Here is a 14058-nt window from a genome sequence, read left to right on the forward strand (position 1 = left end):
AATTTTATAAGGAATTTGCAGCGGACCTGGCACCACATCAGTTGGGGGCATTTAATGAAGCACTGGAGAAGGGGGAGTTGCCGGAGACGATGAAGCAGGCAGTAATCACACTAATACCAAAAAAAGGGAAGGATCCGGTGGAATGTGGGTCGCATAGACCCATATCACTATTGAACATAGATGTGAAAGTATTGGCTAAGTTGTTGGCGGGGAGGATTGCGTCCAGGGGGTGGTTGCAGAAGATCAAACAGGCTTCGTGAAGGTTAGGCAGCTCGCGAGTAATATAAGACGGCTGTTGAATGTGGTGATGAATCCGTCGAGAGCTCTGGTACCGGAGGTGGTGGTGTCCATAGACGCGGAGAAAGCATTTGATCGGGTGCAGTGGCGGTACTTGTTCGAAGTTTTGGGAAGGTTTGGGTTTGGGCCGAGATTTGTGGCATGGGTGTGGTTGCTGTATGTGGCGCCAAGAGCGAGGGTGAGGACGAATGATATGAGCTCACGAAGCTTTGACTGATACAGGGATACGAGGCAGGGGTGCCCGCTGTCGCCGCTGCTGTTTGCACTGGCCATTGAGCCATTGGCAATGGCTCTCAAGAGGTCGGCAGAGTGGCAGGGGATAATGAGGGGAATGAGGGGGCATCGGGTGTCGCTCTATGCCGATGACCTCTTGCTGTATGTTTCGGATCCGTTGGAGAGTGTGGGAAGGATTATGGGCCTGTTGGGGAGGTTTGGAGTGTTCTCAGGATACAAGCTGAATGTAGGGAAAAGCAAGGTATTCCCGGTGAATGAGCTGGCACAGCGGGCTAATTTAAGGGGGATGCCATTTAAGGTAGCGAGGGATAGGTTTAGGTACTTGAGGATTCAGGTAGCGAGGGAATGGACGGGACTCCATCAGTGTTACTTAACAAAGCTGGTGGAGGAGGCCAGGGAGGATCTTAAGAGGTGGGGTACACTGCACTTAACGTTGGCGGGGAGGGCCCAAGTGGTGAAAATGATTATTCTGCCGAGGTTCTTGTTTATCTTTCAGGCTCTCCCGGTCTTTATACCAAAGGCCTTTTTGCGAAAAGTGGACACAATCATCTCTGACTTTGTAAGACGGGAAGGTGCCGAGGGTGGGGAGGACCCTGCTACAGAGGCAGAGGCAGCAGGGGGCGTTGGCGTTGCCAAACTTGCTTCACTATTATTGGGCGGCGAATGTGGAGAAGGTGCGGCGGTGGTGGGAAGGAGAAGGGGTAGAGTGGGTTAGGTTGGAGGAGGAATCTTGTAAGGGGTCTAATTTGAGGCCTATGGTGACGGCAGCATTGCCAATGGCTCCGAGTAGGTATTCAGGGAGCCTAGTGGTGCAGTCCACGGTGAAGTTATGGAATCAGCTGAGGAGGCATTTTAGGGTGGCAGGGATGTCGGTGCTAACGCCGCTGTGCGCGAATCATGGGTTTGAGCCGGGGGGATGGATAGTATATACAGGAGGTGGAGGGAAGTGGGGCTGGTCAAGGTGAGGGATTTGTAGTTGGAGGACGGGTTCGCCAGTCTGGAGGAGCTAAGGGAAAGGGTAGAGCTGCCGATGGGTAGTGAGTTCAGGTATCTACAGGTTAGGGACTTTGCACGAAAGGTCTGGTAGGGGTTCCCTAGATTGCCGGGATATACCCTGCTGGAGCGACTGCTGCTTCCGGATGTGGAAGGGGAGGGAAGAATTGGGGATATGTACAAGTGGCTGGGGGAGCAGGGAGGCGAGCGGGTGGTGAAGATCAAAGAGAAATGGGAAGCGGAGTTGGGAATCGAGATCAATTGGGGAGTATGGAGTGAGACACTGCGAATGGGAAACGGGACCTCCTCTTGTGCAAGAATGAGCCTGATAGAGTTTAAGGTGGTGCATAGGGTGCATATGACTCGGGCGAGAATGAGTGGGTTCTTTCGGGGGGTAGCAGATGAGTATGAGAGGTGTGGGCTGGGGCCAGCAAATCATGCGCACATGTTTTGGGGTTGTGAAAAATTGGGAAGATTCTGGGCGGGTGTGTTCACGGTCTTAGCCAAGATAGTGGAGGAGGGAGTGGGCCCGGAGCCTTTGGTGGCGATATTTGGGGCTTCAGAGAAGCCGGAGCTCATGGAGAGGAGGAAGGCCGATGTCTTGGCCTTCGTCTCTCTGATTGCATGGCAACAAATTTTTGCTGGAGTGGCGGTCGGCATCGCCACCGGGGGTAGCAGCATGACTTCCTGCGGTTAGAGAAGATAAAGTATGAGTTAAGGGGCGCAGCAGGGGAGATTGAGAAAAGGTGGGGGATGTTTGTGACCGTGTTTGAGGAGCTGTTCGTCGCAGGGGGGTGGGGGATGGGATGGGGGGGTGAAAAAGGAGAAAAATCTGTACAAACTGTATAGTTGATTGTTGGGAAGAATGTTTCCCGGGGTGTTTATTTGCTGTAACCCTACTTTGATACAAGTTTGAATAAAATGCGTTTTTAAAAAAAGAGATGCAACACAAGGCATATGCAAATAAGGTCTAGTGCTTGCTAGAGCATACCCTGCCCCCTCCACACATGCACATTAACCAAAGACTTCTTTGTCAGCCTTGCCACCATAGGCTGTACCCTGGAAAGCAGTTCTAGAGATCACCTGCAGCAAAAAGGGAAGTAACTTACTTGTTCCTCCAAACCCCAAGTTAAAAGGTCTCAAAGCTCCCAGGTTTGACCCCAATCTCTCCTAATTCCAACTTTTGATTTCCACTGTTCCCAACTCGCTGATGGCACACCTAAATCCAAGCATTTTGCTTCCAGTTATTTTCCACAAGATAGTAGGGAAGGATGACCTGGCTTCTTACTAGTGTTGTCCTCTGACAGCTGTCTCCAGATTGCACCTATAGAAGTTCAAGACAGGGTGATCTCGGGTGTATGGGTCGGGGAGGGCAAGGTGTCGGAAATACACCAGGAGTTGAAAGAAGAAGGGAAAGCGCTGGTAGAAGGGTTGAAGGGTAAATGGGAGGAGGAGCTGGGGGAGGAGATCGAGGAAGGTCTGTGGGCTGATGCCCGAGGTAGGGTTAATTCCTCCTCCTCGTGTGCCAGGCTCAGCCTGATGCAATTTAAGGTGGTCCACAGAGCGCACTTGACGGGGGCGAGGTTGAGTAGGTTCTTTGGGGTAGAGGACAGATGTGGAAGGTGCTCAGGGAGCCCGGCGAACCATGTCCATATGTTTTGGTCATGCCCGGCACTGGAGGGGTTCTGGAGAGGAGTGGCAGGAGCAATATCTCAGGTGGTGAAAGTCCGGGTCAAGCCAAGCTGGGGGCTAGCAATATTCGGAGTAGTGGACGAACCGGGAGTGCAGGAGGCGAAAGAGGCCGGCATTCTGGCCTTTGCGTCTCTAGTAGCCCGGCGAAGGATCTTGCTAATGTGGAAGGAGGCGACGCCCCCCCAGCCTGGAGGCCTGGATAAATGATATGGCTGGGTTCATAAAGTTGGAGAGGATTAAGGGTCTGCGCATGGGGTTCTACAGGCGGTGGCAACTGTTCCTAGACTATCTCGCGGAGCATTAGAGGAAGGTCGGTCAGCAGCAGCAGCAACCTGGGGGGGGGAGAAACATCCTGGGAGAGGGGGGGGGGGGGAAGGGGGGACTGCCTGGGAGGGTGGATGAGCAAGAGATAACATGAAGGGTTGGGGAAACTGGCACGTATGGGTGAGGGCCAGTGTACAAAGCTGTGTAAATATATCATTTTCCATACATATATATCTTGCTCTGCGCGATTTCTCTTTCTTTTTGTTACGGGGGGGGGGGGGGGGGGCGTTATTGTTCGTAAGGGAGAAAAATTGTGTTAAAAAACTTTAATATATATTTTTTTAAAAACAGATTGCACCTATAGATGGTGATGTCAATGCCAATTGCATAAAAGGTGTATTAATGATTATGTATGTACAGCACCACAAAGGCTCAGCAAAAAATATTGAACAAAACCTTGCACTTTCCATTGCAGAGCCGACACCAGCATTGAAATGATTAAAAACAGACCCACTGCCAGTGAAGCTCCATTAATCCAATACAAACACAATTCTAAATTAAAATGTATTTGCGTCTTACATATTTTAGTTTGGTCACTGGGCGCAAAGCTAGTATCAGGATAATAATAAACTGGCAACAAGTTGGACCTTGAATGCATCAATCAGCCAATTTCCTATAACAATATTCTTACCATTCAGAACTAATTTCTCCATCTAAATATTATTGTTACCCACCAATTGCGTTATTCCTTATTAAACATCAATTGACACTGGGCCAAACAAACAACGCCATCCTGTTAAGTATTTCATCTCATCCCCAGTGAATTGTAGCTTTCTCACTCAATAGTTACAGCAACAGGGTTTGTAAACAGTACTGACAGCAGTGTTACACTCGAGCCAACATTGCCCTAAGGTGGAGATCCAGCTTTACAGAGAACATTTTTACTAAATCCAAAACATGATCATTAGCAAAATACAGTTATTTTAATGATCTAGTGGGACAACTGCAATCAGTTTGAGTGATTTTCTGGGAAAAAAACAGCCACCAAAATCACCCTGATGTTTAATTTCACTTTCGTGCTACAGTTGCAGTTATTGTAATTAGGCTGCTGTGGGAAACATCCATCACCTGTCTACACTTATCCCCATGACCTCCAAACATATTTTTAGACATTTATCAAGTCTATTTTTTTTTGAAGAGTTAGATTAATCGAATATTGTTGGCTGTAAGATGAAAACAGGATGGCTGCCCACCAGCACCCTCTGTTTGGCTGCTGGGCCCAGCCATTCCACTGTCAGAGGCATCCCTCCTCCCCTCTTTCATCTCGGTTTCAGATAGAAGACTCTCTCTCTCACTGAATTTTTCTCTGCAAAAACTGGCGGAATTTTCCTCTGCCCTCGCCAATGGGTTCAATGGCAGTTGGGGATGGGAAGAATTTACTATCTTCCGCTGGTGCCTGCCATAGCGGATCAAGAAACCCTTTGGGGGCCAGCGTGAAACTCATTTGCATCCCACTAATGGGGTGCAGATGTAGGCCTGTCCACCCACAACCAATTCTCTGCATTGCCAGCAGGAAAACATGGCAGTGCGAAACACGTCTGGACAAGGTGGCATGTAGATGCTGGGACTGACCTGAATAATGACTGAGACTGCCTCCAGAGTGCAGACTGGAGGCCGCCGGCAACCCTGGATCCCGGAGCACCACAGTAGTGGGTGGAGGGAAGCATCTGCAGGTGGATCTTCCTGATTCAGTGTCCTGGAGTGGCTCCATCTTCCAGCCTCAGAATGTTCCTGGATATCCATCCACTTCCTCAGGAGGTCCATCTTCTGGCCTCACAGCGTTCCCAGAGATCCATCTTAATTTTCAAGAGGTCCACCTTCTTTCATCAATAGTGGGTCAGTGATGCTGGGTGCCTTTTCAATATGGCGCCCAGGTAGCGCACATCAGGTCTGTCCCACCATGACGTCCGGTGGTGGCCATGGTGTGAGTGGTCGTACACAGGGCAGCTCCTGCTTGAAGGCATAGAAAAGTGCTCTTTTTACCCGAAAACAGGACTAACTTCGACGGAAAAGTGTAGCCGAAGGTCGGAGGAGACATTCCCACCCCCCTGGGTGTGGCATGTCTGCTGGTTAACAAACACGGCAGAAGAAGGTGAAAGACCTGGCCACAGAGTTGGAAGAGACCTGTGGCGCAGCAGCTATTGGAAAGATGGCAGAGGGGGAAGGGTCCATGCAAGCTGAAGGGCCCCAGATGGAACAGTTGATGGCCTTCATTAGGGAAGAGTTCCGTCAGCAGAGGAAAGAGATGCAGGCGACAAATCGAAGGCCATTGAAGGGACTGTGGCATCCCTGAAGGGCTCGATGGAAAGGATTAAAGAGTGTCTGGACACACAGGGGTCACAGATCATAGAGATGGAGAGGGTGATGTTGGATCACAGCAGTAAGAGTGGTGGCATTGGAGGCGGAGGGCTTAGGAGACCTTTGCAAGACATTGAGAGCAAAGGTGGAAGAGCAAGAAAACAGGTCGAGAAGGGAGAATTTGCAAATCAAAGGGCGGCACGGTGACACAGTGGTTAGCACTGCCACCTCACGGCACTGAGGACCCAGGTTCATTCCCAGCCCCGAGTCACTGTCCATGTGGCGTTTGCACATTTTCCCAATGTCTGTGTGGGTCTCACTCCCACACCCAAAAAGCAGGGTTTATTGGCCACGCTAAATTGCCCTTAATTGGAAAATAAATTGAATACGCAAAATTTTTTTTTAAAGAATTTGTGAATCGGCGGCCTGCCTGGAGGAGTGGAGGGTACAAGTGCCACGAGGTACGTCTCGAGGATGCTGGCGGGGGTGCTGGATTAGGCCCCTGAGGTGGACAGAGAACGTAGGCCTCTGAGGCAGAAGCCAAGAGCTGGAGAGCCGCCACGGGTAGTGATCGTAAGACTCCATAAGTTTGTAGAAAAAGAGAAGATCCTGCAGTGGGCCAGAGAAAAGCAGAACTGCGAATGGGATGGAAACAAGGTCCGAATGTACCAGGACATTGGTGCTGAACTCACAAAACAGCGTGCTGGATTCAACAGGGCCAGTGCGGTGCTGTATCAACGACCGATTAGGTTTGGGGTGCTCTACCGGCAAAACTATGGGGGACAACTGAACATTTTTGGGAGATGGAGGTGGTGGCACTCTGCAGTAATGGAAGATACGGTTAGAGAGGGGGTTGGAGGGAGGGGGCTATTTTCTTTTCCTCCTGGGTGGACGGTATTTCTTTTTTCTGTTGGGTCGACAATGGGTAGAAAGGGTGGGTAGAAAGGGTGAAACGTTTGTCAGAGGAAGCCGCTCCTTCCCCCCCCCCCCCCCCCCCCCCCCTTCCCGCAGCCTGTGGCGGTGTTTTTCTTTTTTTGCTTCTCTTTGGGGGAGGCAACCTGTGGTCTGAGATGTGTCTTTGTTTGGATGGGGGAGGGGGAGGTTCATGGGGAGCCTTCTGCATAGAACAAATAGGTGAGGGTTGGGGAATTAGTAGGAGGAGCCTTTGGGCAGGTGTTGCCACATTGGCAGGTAATGCCAGGGTGAAATCAGAGGGGGTAAAACCAAAAGGGGAGGATGGCAGACGGTAGAGGGGAATGGAGGTGCAAGCCCCCGGTAAGGCTTATAACATGGAACGTTCGAGGGCTCAATGGACCAATGAAAATATCTCGGGTCTTTGCGAACCTCAGGAATTTAAAGGCAGGGTGGTCTTTCTGCAGGAGATGCACCTCCGGGTGAAGGACCAGGTTAGGTTGAGAAAGGGATGGATGGGTCAGGTATTTCACTCAAGGTTTGACTCAAAGTCGCATTCTGATGAGTATGAAGACAGGGTTTGTGAGCTCGAAAGAAGTGAGGGATCCGGGTGGGGGATATGGACCGCAACCCCCCCTCCCCCAGCTGAGCACTGGGGTGGCAAGCAGATAATTACCACGCACATATTATTTGTCCACGTTTGGGATAATTGTTTTCGGTTTAAGCAAAGGCATATTCTTCTTGGTTTGAGTTTTGGATTTTAACCAACTGCCCTTTTAGCAATAGCTTGTTTTTGGTGGGGAGACTGTTTTCTGCAGGTGTGGCTGTGATGGTAGCCGTTGCTACTGTGTGCCTCTCTCCAGTTATTGTGCTATGGATATATCGCTCTTTCCCTTGATGTTACATATCCTGTGGACTGACCCGCTTTTAGCATACGAGTGCCAATTCCCTTATCTCTCCACTTTGAAGTCACCTCTTCCGCACCCCATTGTTTTCCCCAAGACACATAGGGACATTGCTTTTCTCACTTGTCTGCTAATTCATATATCAAAACACCCCTTCAGACAGCTGCACTTATCAATGTCCCTTTTTTAAATCCCAATTTGTTTTTTAATCTTAATTTTCCCCAATGCTTAAAGCTCCTCCACACTCAATCCAGTGCAATCACATCCTTCTTATAATGTGTTGACCAGAATTGCACACAATACTCCAGCTGTGGACTAACCAGCGTTTTATACAGTTCCAGCATGACCTTCCTCCTCTTGTAGTTTATGCCTCAGCTCGTAAAGCTCGGCTAGTAAAGCAAGCATCCCATATGCCTTCTTAACCACCTTATCTACCTGCCCTGCAACCTTCAGGGATCTGTGGAATTGCACTCCAAAGTCCCTCTGATCTTCAGTACTTTTCAGGGTCCTAACATGTATAAAATACTGGTTAGGCCCCAGTTGAAGTAATTGAGGTCAAAACTGGACACCACACTCAAATGTCAAATTAATAAGTGCAGAAAAATTGACTAGAATGATGACAGGAATGCAGGACTTCAAATACACCAAGAAGCTAGAGAAGTTAAGATTGTCCTCCTTCAAGGAGAGAAGGTTTAAGGGGATATTTAATGAGATATTCAAAATCATGAGCATTTTATATTAAGTAAATGAGGAGACATTGCTTCCTGTGGCTGGGTAACCAGAGAAGACAGATTTCAACTAATTAGCAAAAGAACCAAAGGTGTTATGAGGAGAGCTAATTTTATTTTACACAGCGAGTTGTTGTGATTTGGAATGCATGGCTTAAAGGGGTGGCAGAAGCAATTGAAAAGATAAATTGATTATTACTTGGAAGGGGAAAACCTGCTGGGTGATGTGGAAAGGGGAAAAGAATCGTACTAATTAGATCATTCTTCCAAACAGCTGGGATAAGCATAATGGGTTGAATCTCTTCCTTCTGCGCTATGCAATTCTATTATTTATACCTTCTGGCATTAATATTGTTATTTCTTGCCAACCAACACCTCCATGTTCAGCAATGACACTAACTCAATGTCTTACCTAACTCCCTAGTGCTCAGCTTGCAAGCAGCAAGCTTGTCCAGCATCTATGCTCTCAATGATTTTTTTTCTATTAACGACATCCCAGGAATCATGCAGGCCTCTAGCAACCTATCCCTATACTTACATTACTTTTGCTGTCATGACACTCCTGTAGTTTCCTAGTTGCAGTTGTAGCTCTCGCTTATCTAATGACCACGGATTTCCAGCCATTGAGATTAATGCTAATCCTTGTGCTGATTTGGGATTTCTCTATAACTTCCAGACGCCCCAATCATCAAATAACCTGCAATGTCTGATCCACATACAGATTGAGAATATTCTCCCAGGCGATCACCGATCACTGTTTCCCTTAAAAACCAGATGTTGCCACATGGGACCTGTTTTCCCAAGCCTGCAAATGACGAGCAGCAAGTGAACTCCCGTTACCACTTGAAATGTGCTAATTGGATATTGGTAAAGGCAGAAAAAATGTAAAAAATAAATCATCATCCAGGATTCACACTTGAAACGGGCATGATGCCCTTCACTCAATTGTCTCTATCCAATCTGTTCAATCCCTACACTTAAAACTGCTGGTCCTCCTACTGTCCCATTTCCAATCTTCGTCTTCTTTTTACAGTTATGAAATACTGTGATGTCTCACAACTGTGCTTCCTGTTGGAAATCCTTGAACACAGTACTGGAACTGCACAGCCAAAGTCACCAACATCCTATTGCAATCCTGGCTTTCTGTTCTCTCCTATTCTCCTTTATAATTCATGCCATCGCTTCATGTCTGGAGAAACGCAGACTCATGGGGCAGAATTGTCGCTGTGGGCTTCTGAACTCCACCACCATGCTCAAATAGGGGTGTCAGAAGCACACATTCTGAGAAACAGTCACTCATGTAATTTTTCCCAGATTTTCTTCAATTAATGATGAGGACGGGCTTCCATCCAATTACGGGCGACAGGCGGAAGGCCAATCAGAAACTTTCTAGCTTGAAAGCAGCAACCCTTTGGCTGATAAGTGAGGGAGGAGGCAGCCCAAAATGAAGGCATTCTCTCTCGAACTTCTTTAAATTCAAATTAAAAGTAGATTCATAAGCCAGGCTTCTGGGAGGAAGCCCTATACAAGGCAATCTGCAGCTTATGCTATACACCCGGCAGGAAGGGTCTTTGTGCCTGTCTGGAGCACTGGTCTCTATATCTGCCACTTGAAGGCTGCTTCCAAGCAACTAAACAGGCTCTGCCGCCTACGGAGATCTGGAAGCCAACAGAAAAATCCAAATTGGCCTCCATTAACAGGCCTGAATAGGCCTTTAAGTAGGTTGCTTCGCTACCCACCACTTGCAGCTTGTAGCAGTTGGGAAACCCAGAAATGCAGGTGGTACAGAGGCCCACTTAATTCAACAGTCGGGGACCAATGTGTTCTGGGAGTGGGTAACAGGGAGAGAGAAACATCATGGGCTGGATTCTCCTGTCCCCCAGCCTCACCTTTCTCAGCTACAGGCCATTTTCTGGCAACGGGATTTTACCTTCCCACCTTTTGTCAATGAAATTTTCCATTGTAACTGTTCCTCACCGCTGGGAAACTGTTCCTCGCCGCGGGTGGGGGTGTGCTGCGCTGCTGACGGGAAAAGTGAATCACATCGACTGGAAAATTCCAGCCCAGGAAGATAATTTGTAGATGTTTAGGAAATCGTAGAGGCCAGGGGTGAAGGGACATCATGGAAGTTTGGTGGGCAGAGGGGTATGGGGATCTTTGAATTAGAGCCTTTTATGTCAGAAAACTGAAACTAGCATTTTCCATGAAGGATATAAGCTATTAAATGGAACACCCTCCATCACAACAAGCAACAAATCACCATAAATTATTACTTTAGTAAATAAGTAAATGCTTAAACCCTGTCCATACTGACATCAATACCTTTGGAAGTCGCACTGCGGTTAAATTGTTTGACATTAATGCTTCCAGCGCCACTGAGACCATCTCATGCAAAGGGTTTTTGAGTGACTTGAGACTAACTGATGCTCGTGGCAAACAAACAGCCAGGCTGCCATTTTGCTCTGGACATTTACAAATTAAGTTCCATACCCAGTTCCCCAACCTCATGTACAGACCAACCTGGTGGTTTTCCTCCAGCACTGGAGAGTGTTTGCAGTCAGAGACTTAAAAGCCACTAATGTTTTCAAGTAACCGTGTGTGAATGTACAATTATTTCAGGGTTGCTCCACTGTAATTGGACCTAATTCAGAACTTTCCGCACAATGTGAAACCACATCCACTGAAAATAATTACACAAAATAAGACTCATTTAAAACTTAACAAACGTTTTCTTCAGAGTTGCCATTTATACTTTCCCCAATTGTTTTCTCGACTCTACAGCTTTTGCAGATCCTGTAGTTCTCGTATAAACAATGAAGCCATTATCCAATTTTCATGGGTTTCAAATATTGCAACACAGTGCCATGTTGCAACATCTCTACTTCCAGCAATATATTTTCGTACAATCACCTGCTGGTTCCAAATTCTGGCAGAAATCTCAGTAATTAAACAGACATACCTTGTGAAAAATTAGCTAAGAGTTAGATTTCCATTCAGACTTCGATGCTTAATCACAGTCAAGTCTAGTGGGACACACACAGCTTCTCAACCTGGAACACAGAATGCTGATGTTAACCACCGCCTCTCAAAACAAGCTTTTTCCAAACAAAGTCACATGGAAAATGCAGCAGATGAGAGTCAAAGATCACCAAGCAGATTACGGAGGAATTTCACAGCCACCAATCAGCACGCCCGAGCAACCAGGGGACTTGTGATGATGCAAAGGTGAAATGTTAATGTGGAATTGCAAAAAAACACACTTGAATAACTGCAAGCATGGCTGATGACGAAAAAAGTTTTAGAGCAAATGACTCTTTCTGATCAATGCAAATTGAATACTAGATATTATTTTGCTCTGATGATCTCTTCAGATCAGGGCAGGATAAATAATCTTTAATGAAATAACCTTGAATTGTCAAGGACACTTAAATGTTGTGGACTAATGTTCGAGGTGAATGATCTAGCACTTAGATCTATTTTCTTATTTAATGGAACACATTTTTTGGATATCCCCATGTCTTCAGAAGGTAGCTCTCCATTCAATATAGACAGAAAGTCATGAAAAAAATAGGGTTGATTACTAAATGTGTGTCACAACCGCGCAGGACTTACTAGGTGGCAATGATTAAAATCCCAGTGAGCCTTGCCGAATACGAGCTCCCCCCTTTATGGCAGAGAACCCTAAACCATGTATAGTTATCTTCTGTATAAAGTCGTCCAGTATAAAAGGTACCGACAAGAGGTACCCAGCTGTGATCTTTTGTGCTGTGGAAATGATAGTTATTGTAAAAAAAAACGTTATTTCCTTTTAACAACTCGTTATGGGTTCCTTCGTGGTCTACAAAACTGGCGATGAGGATTCAACTGGTTTGCTGTCGACACTGCTACTCGGTTAAGCCACCTCCCAAAACCTACTGTATAACGGTTGGAATCTTTTTATTAACCATGCCTCTGTTCAGAAGCCATGATGTGGAGATGCCGGCGTTGGACTGGGGTGAGCACAGTAAGAAGTCTTACAACACTAGGTTAAAATCCAACAGTTTGTTTCAAATCACTAGCTTTCGGAGCACTGCTCCTTCCTCAGGTGAATCACCTGAGGAAGGAGCAGTGCTCCGAAAGCTAGTGATTTGAAACAAACCTGTTGGACTTTAACCTGGTGTTGTAAGACTTCTTACTCTGTTCAGACGATTAGAGGTGTTTGATGCCAATTTGGAAGACTAGATTCAGTAGGCAGAAAGAATGCACTACTTTTTCTGGGCCAATAATCCGGACAGTTAGACAGCTTGACGGCTCTGAAGCTGCGGATGGACTCACTTTGGAGCATCCGCGATGCTGAGGACGTTGTGGATAGCACGTTTAGCGAGTTGGTCACACCGCAGGTGAAAGTTACTGAGGGAGATAGAAAATGGGTGACCAAAAGACAGAGCAAGAGTAGGAAGGCAGTGCAGGTGTCCCCTGCGATCATCTCCCTTCAAAACAGATATACCGCTTTGGATACTATTGAGGGAGATGGCTCACCAGGGGAAGGCAGCAGCAGCAGCCAGGTTCATGGCACCGTGGCTGGCTCTGCTGCGCAGCAGGGCAGGAAGAAGAATGGCAGGGCTATAGTGATAGGGGACTCAATCGTAAGGAGAATAGACAGGTGGTTCTGCGGATGCAATCGAGATTCCAGGATGGTATGTTGCCTCCCTGGTGCAAGGGTCAAGGATGTCTCAGAGCGGCTGCAGGACATTCTTGGGGGGGGGGGGGGGGGGGGGGGGGTGAACAGCCAGCTGTCGTGGTGCACATTGGCACCAACAATATAGGTAAAAAACAGGACGAGGTCCTACAAGCTGAATTCAGGGAGTTAGGAGTTAAACTAAAAAGTAGGAACTCAAAGGTAGTAATCTCAGGATTGCTACCAGTGCCACGAGCTAGTCAGAGTAGGAATGTCAGGATAAATAGGATGAATGCGTGGCCCGAGAGATGGTGCAAGAGGGAGGGATTCAAATTCCTGGGACATTGGAACCGCTACTGTGGGAGGTGGGACCAGTACAAACCGGGCGGTCTGCACCTGGGCAGGACTGGAACTGATGTCCTAGGGTGGGTGTTTGCTAGAGCTGTTGGGGAGGGTTTCAACTGATGTGGCAGGGGGATGGGAACCGATGCAGGAAGTCGTAAGGTAGTAAAACAAGACAGAAACAAAAGGCAGTAAGGGGGAAAGTGTAAGGCCATAGTCAAAAATCAAAAAGGACGGCAGTACAAGGTACAGTGCCTGAGGGGAGCTCAGTAAATAGGCCCAGTTATACTAAAAGGAATAAAACGGGAAGTAAAATCATAAATGGTAAGGTTGTTACATGAAGATATGAGTTCAACGACAAGGAGAATTAGGAGAAAAGTTAAGAGGAAATATAACTTAGGAGAGGTTACTGATCGAGGTGTTAAGATTCAAAACAGAGGTATAAAAGCCAACATAAGTGTACTTTACCTGAATGCTCGTAGTATTCGGAATAAGATAAATGAGTTGATGGCGCAAATCATTGTGAATGACTATGATTTAGTGGCCATTATTGAAACATGGTTAAAGGATGGTCACGACTGGGAGTCAAATATCCAAGGGTATCAAACTATTCGGAAGGACAGAGTGGATGGTAAGGGAGGTGGTGTAGCTCTGTTATTTAAGGATGGCATCCGGG

At 47.3% G+C, this 14058-nt stretch overlaps 1 protein-coding gene across 1 annotated transcript in view; it reads right to left on the bottom strand.

The window, feature by feature from the left end:
• pacsin1b (protein kinase C and casein kinase substrate in neurons 1b) overlaps positions 1–11484 on the bottom strand; it is a 472183-nt gene extending 460699 nt beyond the window's left edge. The window contains exon 1 of the mRNA XM_072480514.1: positions 11343–11484. The gene's annotated coding sequence lies outside the window, so the exon portion shown is untranslated. The remainder of the gene's footprint in view (positions 1–11342) is intronic.
• Positions 11485–14058: the final 2574 nt, after the last annotated feature.

The sequence above is a fragment of the Scyliorhinus torazame genome, chromosome 17 (genome assembly GCF_047496885.1).
Source record: "Scyliorhinus torazame isolate Kashiwa2021f chromosome 17, sScyTor2.1, whole genome shotgun sequence".
Classification (NCBI taxonomy): domain Eukaryota; kingdom Metazoa; phylum Chordata; class Chondrichthyes; order Carcharhiniformes; family Scyliorhinidae; genus Scyliorhinus; species Scyliorhinus torazame.